The sequence below is a fragment of the Theropithecus gelada genome, chromosome 12, assembly GCF_003255815.1.
Source record: "Theropithecus gelada isolate Dixy chromosome 12, Tgel_1.0, whole genome shotgun sequence".
Taxonomy (NCBI): Eukaryota; Metazoa; Chordata; class Mammalia; order Primates; family Cercopithecidae; genus Theropithecus; species Theropithecus gelada.
In genome coordinates, this window is record NC_037680.1 from 55,968,948 (window position 1) to 55,991,011 (window position 22,064).

At 37.1% G+C, this 22,064-nt stretch overlaps 1 protein-coding gene across 11 annotated transcripts in view; it reads right to left on the minus strand.

Annotated features, from left to right (window-relative positions):
- The window catches only part of ZNF385B (zinc finger protein 385B), a 422,701-nt gene that overhangs the window by 132,931 nt on the left and 267,706 nt on the right, over positions 1-22,064 (minus strand). The window contains exon 1 of one of the 11 annotated variants that reach the window (XM_025404507.1): positions 8,699-8,831. The exons of the other annotated variants lie outside the window; for them this stretch is intronic. The gene's annotated coding sequence lies outside the window, so the exon portion shown is untranslated. Of the gene's footprint in view, positions 1-8,698; positions 8,832-22,064 lie in introns of those variants that run through there. 11 annotated transcript variants of the gene reach the window in all.

Genomic DNA, 22,064 nt, shown 5'->3' on the forward strand with positions numbered 1-22,064 from the left:
GGCCTCTCCTTCCCACTAAGCCCTGTTTATTCTGTACCACCAAAAAGAAGGGCAGACAAACAACAGCCATGAATAAAGGGAATTCTTAAATGAGGCTCTCATGTATAATTCCTCTGTCAAAGATAATCAGTTGTTTAAAATATGTGGCTATCATTAGAGTTACCAGGACTATTGAAGAAATAATAAAGTAGCAGAATTTCCAACATTGTATTTGATTTTCAGGTATTTCAAATCTTATAGCAAGAATTCAGATTTATCAATACTTCAAGAATCTGTTCTCAAGTATTTGATGTTAACATAATAAATGTTGATACTTTAAAGTTGAAGAAAGTGACTTAGGAATGGCGAACTCATATCTTCTGTAACACATCTTTTCAGACTTTGCATATGTATTTCACAGTATATCTCTAGCGGCAATTAATCTTTATTAATAGATCTGAATTACGATCTTCTCTCAATCTCCAAGAATTTCACATGAAAAATTCCGGAAGAAAAATTTTAAGCAATAGCACTTAGACTTGGATGAAAGGAATAGTATAATTTTAATTTTAATTTTGCCAAAACACCAAACTGATATGCTAACAATACTTTGTGAGGCCAGCAGCTATCAGGAAAAAAGAAAAACCAAAAAACAAAAAACTAAATGATAGGTTCAGGTTTTTTTGAAAACAACCTTTTCGAAAGTAAAATTTATCATTTTGCTCAATATTGATGAATATTTGTTGTATTTATTAGTTATATTATGTGCTGTAAAGTTAGGGCTTTTTAAAAATAAAAAATTTAGATTAAAAGCTAAATTTAAGAAAGTTACTTTTGAACTTTTTAACAATTGTGCTATGTGAAGTTTTGAAGTTAAAAAAGTAGACATCAATACTCTGTAAGGGAAAAATAAAAAACGGATGAGAAAGCTTTCAAGGGCTTCATAAATATTTTAAGTAAGCTCAGAGGAAAAAGACAAGTTGTGTGTCAGCAATGCCAAAGTTACTCAGATCTACTGCCTATGTGGCTTTGGATAAAAGTCTTAATTTTTTACATTTTCAGTCTCAGTGAATACGAGAACTAGAATAAAAAGAAACTCGCCAAAATGCCATAAAAATAAGGTTAATAATGAGCTCTGACACAACTTGATAAAAAGTATAGCATTATTATTATAATATCTATCTTATTTTCTCTTTCCACAGAAGTGTATCCTGTGAACCAAAAGGAACGACTTTTAAAATCACTCCTTTACTGTAATGCTGTTTAAGATCCATAACAAACTCTTCACTCATGAGGAATGGGCAAATAAAAATGAACAATTTGAGGGTGCTTTAACAGAAGTATGACTCAGGCCTGGATTAAGGGGTTTGAATCCTGCACACAAACTGCATTTTACAATAGGGAAAATATAGGTAAACCACAATCTATTTGGGGAAAAACAAAACTGTACCTTTCTGTGGATAAAACACAGATCAGAAGTGATACTAATCAGATAGGGAGTATTGTTCTTGCTCAGAACAATAAATGAACTCAGTACAATTAAATGAACTTTTCTGTTTATCCTTCTCAATATTTTTTAGGAGTCAGTGCAAATAACAAAGTAGAAAGTCTATGGAAGCAGAATCTAAAGTATCCCTGTTTGGCTCTGAGCAAGATATTTATCTGCTCTATCCTGAATAAGGAGCAGAGTGGGCTAAAAAATATCTCTGAGTAAACAATGACAAAATCTGCTGGGTAACCACTAAAATAATGAATATTGAAGCACTTGCGTTACAGTCAAATCAACTGTAGCTACTTACAGGAAAAGACAATTAAAAGCCACAAAGCCTATAAACAAACTAGATGGAAGCAATACTAAGGAAGTTAATCTGAAGTCATACTTGTACACTGAAGAAATTATATTCTTCACATAGCATAGATTGTGCACATTTATAAGTATGGACACAGCAACAGCTAACTACTGCCTTCTCTTAAGGTTCTGAAGAGTTAGGGAAGGAAGGAGGGATGTTAGGGAGTCAGAGCTTTACCTAAGGAGAGAAGCTCCTTGCTTCACTTACTCTCTCACTCCTTCCTTCTTGAACTTCTTAAAGCCCTGCCTTCTAGGACATTTCTCTCTCTAGGCCCTCCTCTAGTCTCTCTAATCAAATTGCTTTCTCTTTTTCCAACTGCCTTTCTTCTTTCATTTCCGTGTATGTTGATGCTGCTCAGATGTCAACATCGGTCTTCTGCTGGTGGCCCTCTACCCTCTCTGGATGGTCTCCCTGCCTCTCAGGGTATCATCTCTCTGTCAATGACTGCTACTCAGAGCTCAGGCCTCTACCCCAGGCCTCAGCTCTGTATACCCAGATACCTGCTGGGTATTGCCAACTGGATGTCCCATAACCATGCTGAAAGCCAAATTTATCTGGGCTGGGAGAATTTGCTCTGCGATATGACAATAAACTTATTCATCCTGCGATAACAAAACATATATGTAGAAGAAGAAGTCAGTGCCAAAAAGTGAGAAAAAAATAAAAACAAGATTTCATACAAATATTAACTATACCAGAATTATATGTTTCAACTATAGTTAGAATGATCTGATTACAAATTAAATGTAACATAATTTGAACTTTAAGTTCAAATGAACGATAGCACTTTGTTTGGTTGGGTTTGTTTTGCCCCTCACCAAATGTTAAAACCAGACTGAGAAGCAGAAGTCGAAATGCTATTTATTTGGAATTCTCATTGGCCTGCAAGCATTGCTCCTTTCCTTGGAAAGCTTTTCTTCCTACAGGAGAAACTTTCAAAGGCCACTTGTCTGGGAGTGAGGCTCCATGTGGTAGCTGATTCTGCCTACTTTACTGCAGAATGCCAGACCCAGGGGAAGAATATCAAGAAAAAAAAAAAAAAAAAAGAAAGCAAAAGGGAGGAAAGAATTAATATAGTTCTCTCTCTACCAAAATTTCTGCATGAAGAATAAGTGTTAGTTATGCCCAAGTGTTTTGGTATTCTTAAAAGACTTTTGTTTTTTAAAAGGGAGGTACCCATGTTTTTAGTTTATATTCTTGACCCAGTGCTGCTATAATGCCCATGGGATAGTTAAAAATTTTAAAGTGCTACAAGATTTTCATTAAAAATCTATTAGAATTTCCTCATGGGTTCATTTTAAAAGTAAAGGTTGGAACACTTTTAAATGATAATATGTTGCATAAAAACTTTAACTTGTTTCTTCCCTTAGATAACTCCTCTCCTTGTATTCTTTAAATTAGATGATGGCAACTCTGCCACAACACTTGCCCCCTGCCTCTCCTTTTCTTCCCACAGGCACACAGTTACGAGGTTTTACATTTGTAACCCTCCAATACGCCTCAAATCCATCTCTGGGACTGACTTCTGCCCTAGTTCAGACCCTCATGTCTTCACATCATTACTGGACTCCTTCACTCCAGTTTTAATCTCTTTGGATCCATGTCCCATGCCACTGCCAGAACAATATATCTAAAAATCCAAAGTGAACCACATCACTCTTGTGCTTAAAATCCTTTCTTTCCATTTATCCATTTGACACATAATGTCCTGAGGGTTAGGGCCTATGAGCCACATCTATGTGTGATGTTGGGAATGTGGCCTAAACAAGACAGTTGGGGTACCCATGCCCATGGAGCTTCACCTTCATCATGTCATTACACTATGGCCTATATGGTCATAAATCTGACTTTTCTACGCATCTTTGAGACAGGAAGTATCTTTTTGACTCACTAAGGTTGGATGAAGTATTCCTTCACTTTATTCCTGTAATAGATATTCCACATCACCATAATTACTGCATTATATTGTGAGCATCTTTCTATAAGCACACAATCATATATCCAGTTCTGGACAAATATTTAATGACTAACAAATTTGAACATGATTCATAAATTCAATATAGTCTATAATAACTTCAGAGAAAAATGCTGGCAAGAGATACTGATAATACAGAGAGGTAATTCAGGGAAGAGACCAGGAAGCAGGAGGTGTTTGGATCTCATCTCTAAGCCATATCCACATAAGCTTATAAAATTCAGGCAGTTCAGCAAACACAGGGTAAGTCCAATTGATCATCTTGTTCCAGGAATCTCTGCTGCACTGCTTACCTCCTTGATCAGGGTGTTAATTAAGTATGTTATGATAAAAACCGGTCCTTTTGCTAGAGAAAGTTTGAGGAAAAATCTCATAACAGATGGCTTTAAGCATTCCTCAGATGAGATATAAAGAATCCAGAATCCAGAAGAAAACTGAATATGAAAATATATTGAGGCAGTAGAAAGTATCATTATCTACAAATGAATATTTATGGCATGGAGAAGAGCCCTGTAACATTGGGCTAATAGAGTAAAACCTAAGACTTTCCAGGAAGCTTTAGAACCCTCTATGAGAAAATAAGCAGGCCACCTAGGCCCCGATGGACTAAAGGGATCTTACTTTTTTAAGGTCAAAATTAGTGGGGAATAAGCCAAAACTATTTTCTGAGATGGTAGAATAATATTTTTTTTCATTTAAAGCTACTTCTAGTTCTAATGAGAGTACTTGATATAAAGTTGAATTGTATCAGATATATAAATCTCACACTGAAACATAAAGTTTCTCTAATAGCATATGCCAAAAAGTATACCTGAATATAGTTCCTTTCCTTCTGTAAGACCCATTATTGTAATTCTCTAATTATATAGTGTCAGCATCTACTTTAAAGAGAAACATTGCCCATGCATGCCAGTATGTTTCTGGTAGAAAATGTGATAACTGGACCTACGTTCCTTTATAATTATTAATCTTGGGGAAAAATAAAGTTAATTTAAGGGTTCATTAAAACCTTATACATTGCAAAACTTCTTATTCTTATCAGAAAAAACTATAATGGCTTTTTACAAACGTTTGGATAATTATGTGTCAGTATTCCTAATAAATTATAATATGAATACTAGTTATGGCCACAGTAAGGAAAACAATGAATAAACTAATTGTTTACTGGTTTGTGCTGTCTTTACTAAAAAATAATACTGGTGGCTATGAATAAATGTCAATGTGTTTGCTTTTCTGCAATTCTTCATAGGCTGATAATATTTAACTCTCATAATGTTTTTAAGCTAACATTTATCCATTTTTTATATTATGCAATCAGTAAGTATCTAAATAGGTTTTCCTTCCTTCACAATTACTGATTACTTAATCACATAATCATATGCTATTATTGTTGGCTAGACACCTTAGACATTAATCACTTTCCTCAACTAGTGACAGTACTCTGAATGTGGGATGTATATGTGTGTTTGTGCATCCATATACACATTGATAGATTCTTCGGATAATGTGTATATTTATGTATGTTGCACATTTAAGAACTATAGACTTCCATTCAGAAGCTCTAATTCATTTATAAATTCATTCAAATACTTCTTAAGCATCTACTACAAACCAGTGCCTGTGTTCATTCTAAGACAGGGTCCCTGCTCTTAAGAGGTAGTTGGGAAAAGAAAACAAATATGTTACAAGGGCAATAAATGAGTTATGTCCAAGGTAATGAGTAACTCTCCTTTCTGAGTACACACTACAAGTTAAGCCATATCTTAAAACTGTAACAATTATACACAAAAGCAAACTAATGTAGTAGGCACATTCATCTTGCCCTCCCAAATCAAGATGGTTAGAGGATGTGTGTGGTACCTATGTGTGTACAGTCACTCTGAGACTATGAGGCACAGAATGAAAATAATTTTGTTATAATCTACCTCACTCATATACACATTCATAGTTGCCCTGCCCAGATACTGAGAACCATTTTGGATCAACACAAGTCATTTGCATTATTAATTGCCAATCATGATGATGCTCAGAATTGAATCACTTCCATACCTAGTGGGAAACAGTTCTTTTGCCTTTTAAGGTCATTAGATTCTGTTCCTAAAGCTTGAAAGTCACAGTGGCCCTTCACTGTTTGTTCAGCTGATCACAAATCAGAAGTAATGACATTTACATTGCTAATAAACTTTGAATCAAGTGTTTTAACTCTTGGTTTGGTAGAGTTTCTTCTACCTGAGAAAAACTTATTTGACCTCCTTTATGAAATCTGAACATTCTCTTACTTGTATATCCATAAACACACACTCATATTAAATCTAGAAGTGCATAAAATTCCCTAATTATTTCCATATGAGAATCAGGAATGATGTGCAAAACAAATTAAAATATATGTTGTTACTTTATCCTGACATACACAGTAAATTACCTGATAAATCTAGGAACATTAAAAGAGTACCTTCCAGTCATTATGGTTGACATAAGCCTATGGGACAATGACCTCTTATGTTGGGTTTGTAGAATTAGACTAATAGAAAAATACGTATTTTGATGGAGATTAAATCCTGGCTAATGTGGAGAAAAACTGAAAATTTTATTAATTAGGCTTTTCAGTATACCAAATTTCAAACAGCTAAATCTTTGCTTCCTTAATATTTCTTTGATCACAATTATTAGCATATACTGAGTGTTACTGGCTTACTGGTGTGAGATTAAAAACTGAGAATACCAAACAGCTTCTTTTATTAATGAGAACAAAATGACCTCAATCTAAAGCAAGATAACTAAATGACCTCATACCAAAGTTAGATAACTAAAAAATCCCACTGGCTTGCTTAAAGTATAACTGATAGCTTTTTAAAATATCTGCTAATTGTTAACTGCTTTAATCTGTCGCTTGACCAAGCATGAATATATATATGAATAAATATATAAATAAATATACACAGAGACAGATGTTGATAATTAAGATGCTTATATCTCAATAAAATCCATATTATAAATTTTATAACACTTATAAACTTGTAAAGTGTTTGAGGATCTTTCAATAGCTCATATAATTTAAATAATACTTTATCCAAAAGTCCAATAAAACATAAATTCAGAGTTAAATTTAATGAATAGGATTTGATATGTGCTTAAAAATAATAACCAACAATTTTGAACATTTTTCTATGTAGCAGATGCTTTGTTATTTCTATGTATTATATAATTTGATTTTCATTAGAACACTATAAGGTGGACTCTATTATTTGCATGTCACAGAGAAGATTGAGAAATTTTAGTGAGTTAAGTAACTTGCCCACTTACTGTTAATAAGTGACAGAACTTGGATTGAAACCAAATTTTAGTGGCTCCAGAGCCAAATTCAGCTAATGTGGTTTAGAAATTTGAAGCCCTGGAATGGAATCTCGGTGTTAATCAACTATTATTCCTAAGACCTGAACATTCCAAACTTCAATTTTCTAATGTATGAAATAGAGCCAATGCAACATCCCAATCATTCTCACCAAATTACCATGAGGATTCAAGAAATAATGTAAGCAAGAAAAATGCAGAGTGCTCTACAAGTATCATTTTATCATGTTTTAATTTCTTAACATTTTATAACTCCCAAGGTATTCTGTGGGTCCAAAAATTGACATTAAACCAGAGATCTCATTAGAAAAAGAGAGTTTAGGAAGCCACTAGTGCAATCTTCCACCATAGGAAATTTTAGGCAGGTTGCCCAGAATGGCATAGGGAAAATACTAGAAAAGACACTCACTCTTTGTGGATACCATAATAAATGAAAGAAAGACCAGCATTATGGACTGAGTATTTATGTCCCCCTTACCCCCATAATTCATATTTTAAAGTCCTAACCACCAACGTGACTGTATTTGTAGACAGGCCAGGAGGCCAGGTGAGGAGGTGATAAAGGTCAAATGAGGTAATAAAGGTGGGCCCTAATCTAATAGGGCTAGTTCCCTTATAAGTAGAGAAAGAGATATCAGAGCACTCTCTTTTTAACATCGAAGGACACAGTGAGAAGGGGGCATCTGCAAGCCGGGAAAAGAGCCCTCACCAGAAACTGAATTGGCTGAAAACTAGTTCTTGGACTTCTCAGTCTTCAGAACTATAAAAAATTTGTTAAGCAAGTCTATGGCATTTTGTTACAGCTGCCCAAGCAAACTAATATAGCTGGTATCATGTTCACCCATCATGTTGCAAAGAGCAGGGCCAACTGAAACCTGTTGAGCTGCCAGCTGGGGAGCAGTGTGGTCTGACAAATCACATGAGGGGCTGACAACCTGGAGTTGTGGCCTATGGAATGTAAGAATGTCTGTCCTAGGCAAGGTTAGCATGAATGGGGCTCAGTATAAACTACTTTCCCTGGAATGAAACTGTCCAAGTTCAGCAGGTTACTGTAAATATCCTTAGGAAACAATTAAACCAAACCAAGAAAAATGAAAATAGATCCTTAAAGGTACAGTCCCATGTATGTAAATACAAATTATGGCAAAAGCTTAAAACTGAATCCATGCAAAGAGTAGACAGGAGCAAAATTATGATTACAGAATTTACAACTGTGCAACAAAAGAATTTCTACATTAATAATAAGTAACAGTTTACTTTGTATCTTTCCTTTTTTACCAAGCATGGTTCCTTCTAAATCTACTAGAGTTTCCTGAACTAGAAGGGAAACTAGTTGTTACATATAAAAACTAGTACACTTAAAAAAATTACTTCTGCAGCTTATTTTCCTTAGGATGAATAGAAGATCTTATTTTTTTGCAAAGCTGTGTTTTAATTTACAAGAAGATGAGCAATTTTCAAATGCAAACATAGTTTCCTAGGAAGGTCTATCCTTAATTCTGAGTGATTTAAAAGTCACAGTTGGCAAAACGTTTCTCCTTACCTATTCCTTTCACACTAATTATCTTCCAGGTGATTTAATGAGAATGTCATTTCCTGAGCATTTATTCCATGTGAGGCACTACTCTAGGTACTTATGGTAGGCACTGCTAGTTGTCTTTCCAATCTGCAAAATACTAGAAGTATGAGCTCAGCAAATTGCTTCCCAGCTAAAGAAAGCATTTCCCAGAATTCCTTGCAGCTAGCTGGGCCCACATGACTGGGTTCTGGCCAATGGGATATGAGTGGAAGTGATAACTTCCAGGTCATGCCCTTGGAAAGAAAGGTGTGTTTCCTCCTTTTTTCCTTCCTGTAATCTGGAATGTATAAGTAGTAGTGAGTTAAGCCTGTAAAAAATAATTGCACACCAGAAGTGCCTAAGCAAAAAGATAGAGTAGACTGGACTCCCAATAAGCTGTAATAACATTTCTGAATTGTTAGGTGAGACAGAAACAAGCCTCTGTCTTATGAAAACCATTTTATTATTGAGCTCTTATTACAGTAAACTACCCTGTATTTTCATTAATAGAGGACTGTAAATACACCTTGTAAGTTCTCACTACTCCAATTTTACTAGCAAATTTAGGCTTAGAGAGATTTTAAAACATCCTCATAACCACTTTGGTAGTAAGTGGTGAGGCTGGTTTTTAAATCAAGTACCTTTCCCATTAGATCTTTTATACACTAATAGAGAGAAAATGACTAATTTATAAAAAATTAGAACTGTGCAGTTTTCAACCCCCGATCTATTAATTTCACAGGATTATAAAAAGACTTCAATTTCCTTGGATTAGCATTAGTGCTACAAACCCTTATTTTTCTAATAAAGTGTCTAGCAGTTGGTTACCAGCTCCTCCAGGACTTATATTTCATAAAATATTCCATTAGGAAAATTAAGGAGAAAAAGTATGCTGATTCTCCTGGAGTATGAAATGGAGAGCTGCTAGTCAGGATGCTACAACAATTTACAGAATAATATACTAAGCACGCACGATAACTCAGAAACAGATCAGAGGGGGTTTTGTGAGTGTGCACTGTCTTCCCTGGTATTATCTTTAGGTACTCCTTTAGTTCTTGAGGAGACATCAAGGAACAAATTAGACAAAGTCCCTACACACATGGAGATTATATTCAAATGCATCCACTATAGATAATGCCCTACAATTAACAAGTTTTCAATGTGTGCCAGTAATTTGCATTTAAAAAATAAACTTCCTAATTTGGAATAATTCTAAATTTATAGAAAAATTATAAAGGTAGTACAGAGGGTTCTCATTTCCACTAATGTTAAAATCTTATGTTATCACATTTTTTTTTTTTTTTTTGAGATGGAGTTTCATTCTCATTGCCCAGGCCGGAGTGCAATCATGCGGTCTCAGTTCACTGTAACCTCCGCCTCCTGGGTTCAAGCGATTCTCCTCCCTCAGCCTCCCGATTATTTGGGATTATAGGCATGAGCTACCTCACCCAGCTAATTTTGCATTTTTAGTAGAGACAAGGTTTCACCATGTTGGTCAGGCTGGTCTTGAACTCCTGACCTCAGGTGATCGATCTGGAAGGTTCTTTCAAAGAGAGGAGGCATTACCTTCTTCACCCTGTCCTGTAGTCAGTTGCTTTCCACATAGAAGTGATAGGCATTTTGAGTATCAAGGTCACACTTTAGGCATAGTAAAATGTTGAGGCTAAAAAGGGCTGGGATTTCTTAATGACTCTGAGGAGTCGTCAAATCAATCTTGTATTTCAGACCTCCAGACTTCTTTTATGTGGGAGAAAAATAAACTATCAATTTAAGCCATTATTATCAGGGCTCTGTTTCTGTGTCAAATTCAATTTCTAACTAATATAGAGAGTTTGGAGAAGAGGCAGAAGGAAGTAACATTTATTGAGGCCTTGCTCTATATCAAGTACTTTATATATTTTAATTTATATAATCATCAAAACAACTTTATGCTTATTAGTTGAGAATATTGAAGATTAGTGAGGCTAAGATACTTGCTTAGGGTTATATAAGTCAGTTTTGAAACTAAGCCAGAATTTAAACCAAACTTTGCTTTCCCATAACAGCATGCTGAAGTATCTTGCATATAATAGGTACTCAGACTTATTATTGGTTACTAGGAATGGATACATTTACCTGTATTACTTGTTGAGTGAGGTATAACAATGTACATGTTATACATTGTTATACCTCACTCAACAAGTAATACAGGTAAATATCTAAATAAATACAATTGCATACACTTAAATAGACAACAAAATAGAGACACACATCCATAGTTTGAGTCCTCCTACTATCCACATGATCAGCATCTCAAACAGTGGAATTGGCATCAGGGCCATTTCAGGAGTGAAACCTCAGATCTTACTGCCCTCAGTGCACATATAAATTACACGTTTTCTCTCTGGGCCAGAATGAAAAACCATTCAAACCATCCATCAACATACCCACTCAGTTTATACATTCATATTTACTGAGCATCTACCATATGCCAAACAACCTGCTACTTGTGTACACACTGTTGAAGACGACATAGTCCCTGTTCTCCAAAAGCATATCGTCTAGTGGGAGAAACAGAAGAATAAGTAGGTAATTACAATAGAGCACAGTTTTTCAACCTTGGCATTCATGACATTTTGAACTGAATAATTCAGTGTTGTAGGGTGCTATGCACTGTAGAATATTATAGGGATGTAGGTAGCATCCCTGGCCTCTACCTACTAGATGCCAGTAGCATCCTGACCCCTTGTTATAACAAAAAATGTCTCCAGACGTTGTCAAGTGTCCCTGGTGGAACAGGGGCGCAAAATCATCCTCCTACCACCTATCCTTTCACCCCCTGAGCAATTGAGAACTGCTGCAATGCAGTATAAAATACTACAAAATGACAAAAGAAAGACAGGCATTGAACAGCATGAGTCTAGGGACAGGAAAGTTTTCTGAAGGAGGGAACACCTTCACAAAGGCCTGAAAGTTCCACACAATTCAGCCAGATGAAGAATATATATGTTTCATATGTGTATCAGGAAGGCCTCTGAGCATGTGCAAAGACTCAGAGTTTATAATGAGTACAACATATCCGGAGGATTAAAGGTGGCTTAGAAGGCATGGATTGTGGAAGTATGCATGAGGGAAGTAGGAAAAGCTACATATGTCTACTGAGGAATGCAGAGGAGAAGAAAGAAGGGGTTCAGTTTTGGATATGTTGAATTTGAGTTGCCTGAGGGACAACCAGGTGTAGATGTCCAAAAGACAGTTAGATTTCCATTTCTGAAACATAGGGGCATGACTCAGGCCAGAAGAATGAACACCACCTACATATAGATGCCATATATATAAATGAAATGACCCAGGGAGAGTGCGGTGTTTGAATGAGGATCCCATGGACCTGACAGTGACAAGGGAGACAGAGGTGAAGGAAAATCAGGGCAGTCCTGATGTCACACACAGAGAGCAAATGAGGAGAGTTTCATAACATAGCATAAAGGTCAAGTAAGATGAGGAGTGACACACATCCACGGGATTTGGAAATTAGGGAGACATTGGTGACCCTTGCCAGAAGTACCTTATTGGTATGTTCTAGGTGGCAGCCAGCTTACAGTGGGCTGGAGTGAATGGGATGGGATAAAAGAGAGATACTTTCAAGACATTTGGCAGAAAGTAATGGAATGATGTAAAGACAGCGCTTATGGTAGGATAAGAAACAAATGTTCCCCAAGTAAAAAAGGAAAACATTAGCATGAGTTCTGTCTTCAGGTTATGTGGATGCTGTTTATAGGCTGCTCTTGTTTCTGGCTCTCGGAGTCTCCTGGGTATTTATATTGACCTACCTCATGGAATTTCTGAATGTAAGCACCAATGGATTGTGTTTGCCTTTTAACAGAACACCACATGATTCAGGGTGTCTTTATAGTACCTATTTACTTGCCTACGGTAATGTCTTCTAAATGACAAATTAACTTTAATACCTGACTCATTCTGCACTACCGTTATAGGGCTCCCTTTAAAAAGAGAATGACTCCAATAGTTTAAAAGCAATGAATTCAAAACAATATGCCATTATATCTGTCAAGATCTAAAAATATATTTCCATTAAGTGTTTATGAAAATCCCTCCTCGAATTGAGAGGTTTCAGTATGTAATCTAACAGCCTTGGAATAAATGACTCACGGGGGATGAAAGCTGAAAGGATGTTACAGACTTTCTTCCTCTTTCCTCAACCCTCATTTAATCAGTGATTTTATAGGAATCACTTTCTTCACATCTTTTAGTTCTGTTCTTTCTACTCGATGGCTACTACTCTGACCTTTATCATCTCTTCCATGTACCTCTGCAATAGCCTCCTGAATGGTTTCCTTGCTTACCTTTGCCAAGCCTTTGCTATACTTTGTAAGAATGATATTTCTAGAACACATATATGAACAGCTCACAAACTCTACTTAGAACCCTGTCATAGAGTCTCACAAATTCTGAAATCCTTATGTCATAGAAAGGCTTTTCCATTTGTTCCAATGATCCTTTGCATATTTTATCTTATACTTATATTCCAGCCATAAAGGAACACTGTTAGGTCCTGGAGCTTTATGCTGACTCGTTCCTATAGACCTGTGCTCTGATAGTTTCCATCGCGATATTTATCTGGATAGTGACATTCAAACTCAGTTCAAACATTTCATCTGTTAAGCCTTCATGAATTTCATCTTTCTCAACTAAACCTAGATAGGATTGACAGCTTTTATTTTGGTGCCCCCAATGTACATCATACAAATTTCTGTAACAGTCTCAAAACCACTTTTTTGCATGCATTTGTTTTTATAGATGTCTTTTCTATTAAACTGTCACTTCCTTGAAGACAGGGGCTGATTTTTACATTTTTATGTCTCACTAAAATATGGCATATCAGCGGCCCTGTAGAATCTGTTTAAAGGAATCTAATCTAAGCCTCTATTATTACTAATAAGGAAACAAGGCCCAAAAGAAGCTAAATGACTTGCCTAAGGTCACTCATCTAATGAAAGGCTGAGTGAAGAATAGAAGCTGCAGCTATTTTCTGACTTACAGCTCTTGTGCTAAACTCGACTTCCACCACATTGACTGAAAAGGAGGGCACCCAGGGCCCAGCTCTGTAGGTTGCCAACTTGGTTCAAGAAGGTTTTAATATGAAATATTTAAGTAAATATTTAATGAGGAGCTATTACTCTTTTTTGGTTGAAAGAAACAGTGAGCTAGATCATTTTTAAATGATCTATTATTGGCCAGGCACAGTGGCTCACGCCTGTAATCCCAGCACTTTGGGAAGCCGAGGCGGGTGGATCACAAGGTCAGGATTTCGAGACCAGCCTGGTCAACATGGTTAAACCCTGTCTCTACTAAAAATACAAAAAAATTAGCCGGGCGTGGTGGCATGCACCTGTCATCCCAGCTACTCAGGAGACTGAGGCAGGAGAACTGCTTGAACCCGGGAGGTGGAGGTTGTAGTGAGTTAAGATCACACCATTGCACTCCAGCCTGGGCAACAGAGTGAGACTCCATCTCAAAAAAACAACAAAAAATTATGTAGTATTTTGCTTTATATTTACCTTCCTCCCTATTTCCCACTCTCTTCCACCTGGTTGACGTTACCAGTTAGCACTTGGGTATTTTTAAAGGCCTTCAAAATCTTTAAATACACACCAGCTGAAGACAAACTAATATGTTACCACATTCTTGTTGCCAGAATACTTGTCTCAGATTAAGAAGTTACTCTAAATATTTCATAAAATAACCTATAATAGGTTAAATTGATTTAGTTTGTTTGGCTTCTAAAACGTATGAATAAAAATGAGAGAGTAATAAACTCTCTAGGACTTCCCCAGAATTATGTGACTAAGTTGCTTTTTACGAGAAAACCATCTTTGGAATAGATTACAATTTTTTAAGTGACCATGATGATAACTAGTTTGTCCTTTTCATTCATGACCACAGTAAAACAGAGCACTTAACTGATGAATCTGTTTTATTTGGAATGTTTTAATAGTTCTTGGCATATAACATTAATATGTAAAGGCTTTAAAGAGCCCATTAAAGCACTGCACAACAAGCTGCATTTTAATAATGCAGAGACGATCTGAGATGGAGGCTAATTTCTGTTATTTAGGTACCATAAACAAAAATAAAAACTTTCCCAAAAAGCTGAAGCTCTAAGTAAAAGAGGTTTAAAATGCACATGTCCTACAGATGGCAGAACTTAAACATCACTCCCAGAAGCACAGGAAAAAAGAAAAGATTTAAAAAATTCCCTCCAAGTCCAGGCTTGTTTCAAGTCTTCTGCTCATAAGAAGATCAAGGGTACTATGAACATTCAACTTCTATTTTCTCCTAATATAAGTCCCGTTCTTTAATCTCTGAAATAAAACAAACTTGCCCCATGTTTAGAGTCTCTCAAAAGATAAAATGGTCTTTCATATTCCTTTAGGAGTTGATGGCACTTGAATACAAAGACCTGACACACTGAGGTGAGGTGAAAAACTGAGGGCCATTTTGTCAATGCCAGTTTCTAACGTCCATCGGAAAGGCAAGCATTTGGCAGGCCCTTCTCTCTCTCTCTCTCTCTCTCTCTCTCTCTCTCTCTCTCTCCCCCCCTCTCTCTATTTCCTTTTTTTGTTTTTTTTCCAAGACGGAGTCTCGCTCTGTCACCCAGGCTGGAGTGCAGTGGCACCATCTCAGCTCACTGCAAGCTCCGCCTCCCGGGTTCACGCCATTCTCCTGCTTCAGCCTCCCGAGTAGCTGGGACTACAGGCGCCCGCCGCCTCGCCCGGCTAGTATTTTGTGTTTTTTAGTAGAGATGGGGTTTCACCGTGTTAGCGAGCATGGTCTCAATCTCCTGACCTCGTGATCCGCCCGCCTCGGCCTCCCGCTTCTCTCTTAATGAGCAAAACTTCTGATATTAAAAAAAAATGCCATTCTGCCTGGGCAAACGTTTATCTCAAAGAGGGGGAATGACTAGGAAAGATTATTTTTCTCATCTTTTACTGAGTATGCTAGAAGTGAAGACTCAGTCCTGCCATTCCGCATGCAAGCAGGGAGAAAGAGGGTGGTATTTGAGTTCTCTCACACTTACCCACCATGATTGCTAAAATCCTTTTCCAACTTAGACTCTCTCTCCTGGGAAGGAGCCCGAGGCCATGAAAACCACTCACTTATCATATGCCACACCGCAGTGATCCTCTTGAGCAGACATCTTGGACTGCCATAATTTGCTTGACAGTCCTGAGGTCAGCCTGCCTAGTGACTGAAGATTCTTTTCCATCTTCAAATGTTACGATGTACTGCCCTTTGTGTACATGGATGATGTCTCCGACCCACCACCAATGGCGGTGAGTCTGAAAACGAAAATGTGAGGATCATACAATAGGGCTGAGCTTTAGCGGCTACACACAGAAGGGAAATGCCACGAAAAACAAGGACTCTTGCAAAATGCTGCCCGGCACTGCCGAGAGAGCTCTGCAACAATCTACATGTTAGGATTTCGGAAACCTGCTTCCACCTGACCTGAAACCTCCTGCCTCTGTGGTATTTTCCATATTTTGGACTTAGTTTTCAGGCCAATATCTATTATCTGAAACAGTTTCATGAGTTAACTGGTACCCCATATCTTTTCAGTGACAAAGAAGCATTAAATAATAATCATACCCAAGCACCTTGGGAAGAATTAAGGAAGGTATGTCAGCTTTAATTTAGAATTTTCTTGTTACTTGTCAGTTTGCCTCTCAGACTTAATGCCAGGAGGGAGTAAAAACCATCATTACTCCCTAGTTGCTCAATGACATACATGAAATGAATAGGAGGCTTAACTCTGGTCTAACTGGCTCAATTTCTGCTTGTATCAGCAGAGAGCCAGAGACTGAATGATCCAGCTTCCTGTCCATAATCCCATCAAGTTCAAACCAGGTAGGGATACCCAGACACATGTACATATTCCATAGGGAGAGAAGAACACCAAAGAGGAGAACAAAAGAAGTCTTGGAAAAGGGAGAGGATGACTTTATTTTTAAAGTGGGCTGGTTGGGAAGCAGTGTGAGGATTTCTTTAATCCATGGCTCTTCCCTGTTGTGCAGAGAGGGGGAAAGAAATGGTAGCTCTAGATTACATGCCTATTTCCTATTTGTATATACACATTGATGCTAAGCCTAACATGTGAATATCTTAGAGGGTCCCAGAGTTTCAAAATAATTAACCAAATCTCACTTTACCTCACTACCTCTATGATTAAAAGGAAAAATGTCAATGAAACACCATCAGTTTAGTCACTGGATACAAGCAGGTATGTGAAAAGTCCCACTGTGTGTGTCTTATGGAAAGCTATGCACCGGGCCAATCTGAAAAGAGGATGTTATTGTGATGTGAATGCTTATTGTTAGTCTGAAACCTACTGTTGATCTGCTAATTTTTCTTTTGTGAGGCAGATCTAATTATAGTCAGATATCCAATGCTGTATTCATTAAACCATCACCAAAGTGACAAAAGTGACAATGGGAAAAAAATTAGCATGACATAGCAGAAAGTACATGTTCAAAAAGGACTGACTTAAGATCTCTGCTATTGTGTAGGGTCTGTGTGTGACCCTGGAGAAGTCACCTAACTTCTCTAATCTTCTGCTGCCACTCCCTGCAATGGGGAAACCATTATTTATGTCAGTGGGTTGTGCTCATCTTCCAGGGTTATCAGGATTGAACAGGAGAGGGCACATACCCTGGAGTCAGACCACTGGGACTTGAACTAATGCTCCTCAACTTCAGACAGCTTAGGCAAGGGAGTGAACCTCTTTGTGTCTCTGATCTCTCATTTGTAAGAGACGGGTTATGTTAGAATTTGTTTCATGGGATTAAACGAGACAATGCATACATGGGGTTTAAGCCCAATGTCTGGTAACTGGACTTCTACCTGTGCCATTTTGCCTATTTTACCTGTGACTGTTGTTATCACTATCTTGCCATCCAGAATGTGCTACTGTTCACTAATTTGTGGCTTTCTTTATTTCTCCATTTTAGATTCTTTTTCTGCACTCCTGAGAATTTTACGTGTTTAATGCTACATAAATATCATTTGGTTATTTCAGCTTCCCCTTGAGATAAATGTTTTTACCTGACTGATACGGTTTGGCTCTGCATCTTCACCCAAATCTCATCTTGAATTGTAATCCCTATGTGTCAAGGGAGGGACCTTATGGGAGGTAATTGGATCATGGGGGTGATTTCCCCCATGCTGTTCTCATGATAGGGAGTTCTCAGGAGATCTGATTACTTAAAAGTGGCAGTTTCCTTTGCACTGTCTCTCTCCTGCTGCCATGTAAGATGTCTCCAACATCCCCCTTACCTTCCACCATGATTGTAAGTTTCCTGAGGCTTCCCCCACCATGTGGAACTGAGTCAATTAAAACTCTTTCCTTTATAATCATCCAGTCTCAGGTAGTATCTTTATAGCAGTGTGAGAATGAACTAATACACTGACCCACATTTACTTATAATGACTATAGTACCAACAGTCCTAGAAAGTTAAGGTTTAATGGGATGTTAGGGATTTTCTAATTATCCACTACCTGTTACAAAGATAAAGTATCTTAGTCCCAGAGTGGTTCATTTACAACACACACACACACACGCGCGCGCGCATACACACACACACACACAATTCAAGCTCTTAGAAAGTTTCTGTGTAATAATAGAAAATTATTTTATGTTATTTTAAAACTTCTTTTAAATATATATTTCCTATTCATTTCATATAATCACAAATGTTCCCTCTGTCCTTTCTATATTATCTGTATAGTGTGGTTTCAAAACTTTTTTTCTCAGCTTTCCAGTAGTTCTTAGATTAAGGAAAAATGGGAATATTTATATTAGAACATGTCTTACTTTGAGTAGAATATATACCTTATTGACCAGGGAAATACAGACAGCAATGAAAGGGCTTTGGGTATATGACTCCCAAGCAGTATTATAGAACCCAGTGGGAGGCAGGGGTTGGCCTGGCTAATACTGCTTTTCTTAAATGACTTTGCTTAATGTTCACCTTTAGAAAGCTGCTCTTTGCTGATGAAACTTTAACTTAATCTTTTCTAAACAGGGTTAATTTAAAAGCAAGTCGTAACTGTTCAGTCCAAATGGTGACCTCAGTACTTGGTAAGGCTTCAGGGTAGAGAGTAAAGCCACTGAACTTTCTCTCTCTGCTTGGCTTATACTTTGCTTTGCCTCGCTAACATTAGATTCTCTCTTTTTTCCCCCATAAATTGGATATGATGGAATGTGTGGATTTGTCCTCATTAATAGATAAACTGAGGCTCAGGCAGAACCTTTCAGTGATTTACCAAGTGTCAGAGCTGTAGGTTGAATCTTGAGTTTCCCTCCAGGGCCATTCTATAAGATCACTTGGACCCCAGGGTTCCTTCTGCCCCAGTGACTTCAAGTAGCAGCTCATTTTCTTTTTTCTTAGTGAAAAACAGGCTCAGAGCATGCCCTATATAGTCCATAGTGTGAAAAGGAGGTGTTGTTAACAGCAATATAATTAGGTATCTTGTGATTAAAACTTGGGCAGAAACAATATCTTTTCAAAAGTCACACCACTGAAACCTGCACATGCTCCATTTATGAAGAATAAATAGCTATGAATCCTCTAAACACTGAGACAAATCTCAAGGCTGGCAGATCTCTCTCTTTCCCTGCTCTTCTACCCCTTTACACTGTCTTCCAGAAAACACGTTGCTCTCTCAGCAGTGGTGCAGTTAAGAGCTCTCTATGCCCTCTTCCCCTGGTTGTTCATGCAGGCAAATACAAAGTCTATTTGGAAAAAAAAAACCATGTTTATTTAAATAACTTAAATGCCATTTTTATAACTCATAAGTATAGCACTGACCACTGTAATTTAATAGTCTCAGTTAGCTGGATGGCTAAAATACACAATTCAATCATAACATGGGCTCTACTATTTTCGTAGAAGGCTTTCCTTTGGTAATAAGTACACCTCACTAAAAAACTGAGAATGAAAGCAAGACGTTGTGATTAACTCCATGTCATCTTCACCACAGCAGGAACTCACAGCAAATTCTACCCTAGGAAAGTGCTAATACTTAGTAATTGGGAAGAACACTGAATAAAAGTATACTGTAAGATCTTTGGACTATATATATATATACACACACACATATACATATATATATATAATTTTTTTTTTTTTTTTTGAGATGGAGTCTCGCTCTGTCACCCAGGCTGGAGTGCAGTGGCGTGATCTCGGCTCACTGCAAGCTCTGCCTCCCGGGTTCACGCCATTCTCCTGCCTCAGCCTCCTGAGTAGCTGGGACTACAGGCGCCCGGCATCAGACCTGGCTAATTTTTTTGTATTTGTAGTAGAGACGTAGAGATGGGGTTTCACCGTGTTAGCCAGAATGGTCTCGATCTCCTGTCCTCCTGATCTGCCCGCCTCAGCCTCCCAAAATGCTGGGATTACAGGCTCAAGCCACAGCACCCGGCCTGAACAATATTTTTTTTACAGTAAAGAATATACTATGAAAACTCCTTTGGAATTATGTTCTATTGTTTCATGGTCCAGATGGGGTTGCTGCATTATGTTAATTATTAACGAGATTTAAAAAAAATTAAACAGAAGTATGTTAGTTCTAGTTGAAGGCCGTATGTCTAAACTGCTCATGGAAGGTTTTTGGCAACTCTAATCCTCCTATACTTTACTTCTCTGTGTGTTTTTGTTATTAAGAGCAGGTTCCAATGGATTCTCAAAAATCTCTACAACCTTATAGTAAGTACATAAGGGAATGTCAATTTTCATATGGGAATATGGTCTGTTACAACTACCTGGGGACTCTAAAATCTAAGCTTTTGCAGTGAGCTTTATCAATCCAACCCACCATAAAAAGTTACTGTTCAAAGGCAAGACAAAGGAAATAACTTCCCCAGGATTGAATAGAATTCTCCCCAAACATTCAGATCGCTTTCAATTATGATAAAAATGGATTACTTGCTGTCAATGGGACTGATAGTAAAACCTGGTTTGAGGGAAGAAATATTTTTTTGAAAAACTATAATAAACACTGAAATATAACAAAATAAAACTCAGAAATTGTAAATGAAACAAAATAAAGTATCTGAAAAAGACATTATTATTATTCTTTTTGCCGAACATTCCAAATATTCAGTTTTCCATTTCAATACTTTTTCCTTACCAAAAATTATTAGCAACAATGGTATTCTTGAACAAGTTATTTTTTAAAAAGCCATCAGGAATACATTTGATTAAATCTCCATTTACATTTCTGAAATACAATTTCAAATAAGAATTCTCACTAGGATTATTTTTCTTAAATTACTAACTTGAACATATACTTTCATTTATTATACATGTTCAAGAATGCTGAGCAGTTCAATCTTCATGCATAGAACAATTACTTAAATACTTGAAAACATCCCCAAAAGATAACATAGCTCTGAAGAGTACACAGATACGCAAGTGTCAAGAAAAGCAATTCTGTCCTTATGGTTATTAACAAGAGACTAGCTAAGCCTGGTTCTACCAAAATGTCAACTACTGTCAACATTTTTAGAGAAAGTTCTTACACTTGTCTATACCATCCTTTAACTCATCTAAGTTATAACTAAGGTGATGATGTAATTTATCACCCAAACCAGGACAGTTTAGAGAATGAAAGGGGATGCTATTAATAGTCATAGGCCAGGAAGGCCCCCCCAAAAATGAGCTAAGTGGTCACTTTAGTTATAGCCATCCTCCTTCATAATCTTTCTCCTGTCAAGAGCGTACACATGCAATAGTCCCCTTCTCCCAATTACAATGTTCATTTCCAGGGCATATAAGTCAAGATGAGAAAGGGAAGAGGGGAGAGGAAAATCAGGCAGACTGCTTTCAACTCTGTAAAAGAAAAGCAGTCAAAAAGAAACAGAAGACCAAATAAAACAAGATCAGTTACTAAGGGAGGGCAAAAGTTAAAAAAATTCACTTCACTCCCCCAATTATTTGTTTTGAGCTTGTTTTTGCTTTCCTTTTAGCTCCTAGCCTAGTAGTATAGATTAGTAGTTTTAGATTAGTAATTTGTTATTGTTATAAAGCAGCTGTAACTTCAACTTAATTTGGCAGTCACATAAACAAATCTAAATAAACATTAGAAAAAAAAGTGGTTAATTCCATCAGGTTTCATTAATGAACAGTACTCAAAGCTACTGAAAATGGTCCAGTGCTCTCAAATGGCAGTATGCTAATTTAGTCATGGTCAACTCGTCATCATACACTTTATAATATACCTACTTTTTTGCGTATGTTACAGCAGGGAAGAGACTGTTCACCACTACTGATTTCTAGTCTTCTTTGTGAC